Below are 2,927 nucleotides of genomic sequence, written 5' to 3'. Positions count from 1 at the left end.
CTCTGTCTGTCTGTCTCTCTCTGTGTCTCTCTCTGTGTCTCTCTCTGTGTCTCTGTCTGTCTGTCTCTCTGTCTCTCACCCACTCGCTCACCCCATCCCTTGTCCATCCTACCCTCTGCTTTTTTTGTTTTTGCTTTTTTTTGTTTGTTTGTTTGTTTTGCTTTTACAAATCAGCACCCCTTCATTCCTCCACTCACACGTACTGCTCATTTCTCTGCCGCCCTCCCTCTCTCCAGTCTCCATTCTTCTCCCCCACCCACACACCCTCGTTTGCCTCCCTTTTCTTCTTCTTCTTCTTCTTTTTTTTTTCCTCTCCCTTTGTAACATTTTTCTTCCCCCGAGTGTGTGAGTGTGTGTATGTAATTTTGTTTGTGGTCTATGGATTATATCCACCACCACCACCACCCCCTTTTTTTTTTCTTTTATCTCGATTTAGTACTTTGATGTTTTCTTGTGCATGATATTTGCGTGTTTGTGCTTTTTTTTTTGTTTTTGTTTTGTGTGGTTTTTTTGTTTTTTTTTAAAAAAATATTTTTATGTCCAGGGCTGCGTGGGGGAGGGGGGGTGGAATGACAGGGGTAGGGGTGTGGGGATAGAGAGTTCTTGTGGTTTGCTGCTTGTGCAGTTAGTCTTTTTTTTCATTAGTTTCTCATGTGATTTTCCAGTGGAATTTTGTCGTTGATATCTTTCCTGTTAATAGTTCTGTGCTCAAGTCAAGTGTTCTTTTGATGTAGCCCTACCCCCCCCCCCCCCCTCCCCATTCATGCTAGGGTTTTGTTGTTCTTTTTCCCTTGGTGTGTGTGTGTGTGTGTGTGTGTGTGTGTGTGTGTGTGTGTGTGTGTGTGTAGTGTGTTAATCGCTTCCGTTTCGTACAGATGTGAGTGATGTTGTGTCTCTCAGTTTGACGATGTGTAATACTTGTACATCATACATGTAGTGAGTACAAAAAAAAATTACATGCATATATGCTTGTGTGTCTCTTAGAACAACGGCAGATGTGTAAGTCGGCCAAAGTGCTAATAGTTTTACTGTTGGAAAATAAAGATTCATTCATTCATTCATTCATTCATTCATTCTCTCTCTCTCTCTCTCTCTCTCTCTCTCTCTCTCTCTCTCTCTCTCTCTCTCTCTCTCTCTCTCTCTCTCTCTCTCTTAGAACAACGGCAGATGTGTAAGTCGGCCAAAGTGCTAATATTTTCACCGTTGGAAAATAAAGATTCATTCATTCATTCATTCTCTCTCTCTCTCTCTCTCTCTCTCTCTCTCTCTCTCTCTCTCTCTCTCTCTCTCTCTTAATACATCGAGCTCAATCGCGGTGATTTGTGCCTCACCGATAATGCGCCACAGCTTTTGCTCATTATGAAGCTGATAGACTTTCAGTCTCATGATTCTTTCGGCTTGGTTAGATTGGATCGGCAGGAGATCTTGGTTCAGCATTTGACGTGTGTGTGTGTGTGTGTGTGTGTGTGTGTGTGTGTGTGTGTGTGTGTGTGTGTGTGTGTGTGTGTGTGTGTGTGTGTGTGTGTGTGTGTGTGTGTGTGTGTGTGTGTGTGTGTGTGTGTGTGTGTGTGTGTGTGTGTGTGTGTGTATGTATGTATGACGCCATACAAAATCGAAAAACTTTTTTTTTTGAAGAATATATGGAATGCAGGGAATGGTGGCTGTGGTGGTAGTGGTGATGGTAGAGGTGGTGGTGGAGAAGTTACAGAACTGTCAGTTGAAGTTGTTGCCTGAAGGAAAGTCTGGGTATTGGTAGGGTGGGAGTGCGGCTGTCTCTGTGTGTGTGTGTGTGTGTGTGTGGAGGGGGGGGGGGTCGTGGGAGGAGAGGGGAGGGGAGGAGAGTGGAGGAAAAACATGAGGTTGGTGAGGATGGTAACAGGACTGTCAAAGGTAGAAATGGGGTAAGGGATAGAGGGGTTGGGGAGGAGGGGGGAAGGCGGGGGGTGGCAGCGGGGAGGGGTAGGGTGGGAGTCAGTGGATGAGATGAATCGAGTTCCGGTAGTGTGCAATAGTGAGGGGTAGGGTGGGTGGTGATGGTGAATGTATGTGTGCAGGGTATGGGTGAGATGGACTAAAACAAAATTTAAAAAAAGAAAAAAAACACCTTGTAAGGTGGAAGGTGAGTTATTGAGGCTACTCAGTTGTGCCTCCTTTCATATATATCGAAATTTATGTGATTCGTGTCTTGATTTTTTTCTTCTGTGTCTCCCCCCCCCCCCCAAGCCCCCGCCCCCCACCACCCCACCCCGCCCCCCTCTTTTGTTATTTCTTTTGTCTTTTTTTCTTATCTTATGTCTTATGTCTCCATCACTATCTCGCATTTGTTGTACCTTTTTTCCGCCAAGTATTAATTTTGTATTTGTATTTGTATTGTATTTCTCTCTTCTTTTTTTTTGTCACAACAGATTCCTCTGTGTGAAATTCAGGCTGCTCTTCCCAGGGAGAGTGCGTCGCTACACTGCCAGCACCCCCCACTTTTTATTTATTTTTTTTCCTGCGTGCAGTTTTCGTTGTTTTTCCTATCGAAATGGATTTATTCAACATATTTTTTTGCCAGGGACAACCCTTTTGTTGCCGTGGGTACTTTTGCGTGCGCTAAGTGCATGCTGCACATGGGACCTCGGGTTTATCGTCTTATTCCGAATGACTAGCGTCCAGACCATCACTCAAGGTCTAGTGGAGGGGAGGGAGGGTGGTGGGGGGGGGGGGTGCAGAAAATACCAGCGACTGATCCGTGATTCCAACCAGCGCGCTCAGATTCTCTCTCTTCCTAGGCGGACGCGTTACCTCTAGGCCATCACTCCACTTTGTTGTTGTTGCTATTATTATTATTATTACTACTACTACTACTACTACTACTACTACTACTACTACTACTACTACTACTACTACTACTACTACTACTACCCCTTTTTATATATTATAAT

This window comes from Babylonia areolata, chromosome 4 (assembly GCF_041734735.1).
Source record: "Babylonia areolata isolate BAREFJ2019XMU chromosome 4, ASM4173473v1, whole genome shotgun sequence".
NCBI classification, from domain to species: domain Eukaryota; kingdom Metazoa; phylum Mollusca; class Gastropoda; order Neogastropoda; family Buccinidae; genus Babylonia; species Babylonia areolata.
The sequence above is the reverse complement of the archived record's forward strand: the minus strand, read 5'-3'. Positions refer to the sequence as shown.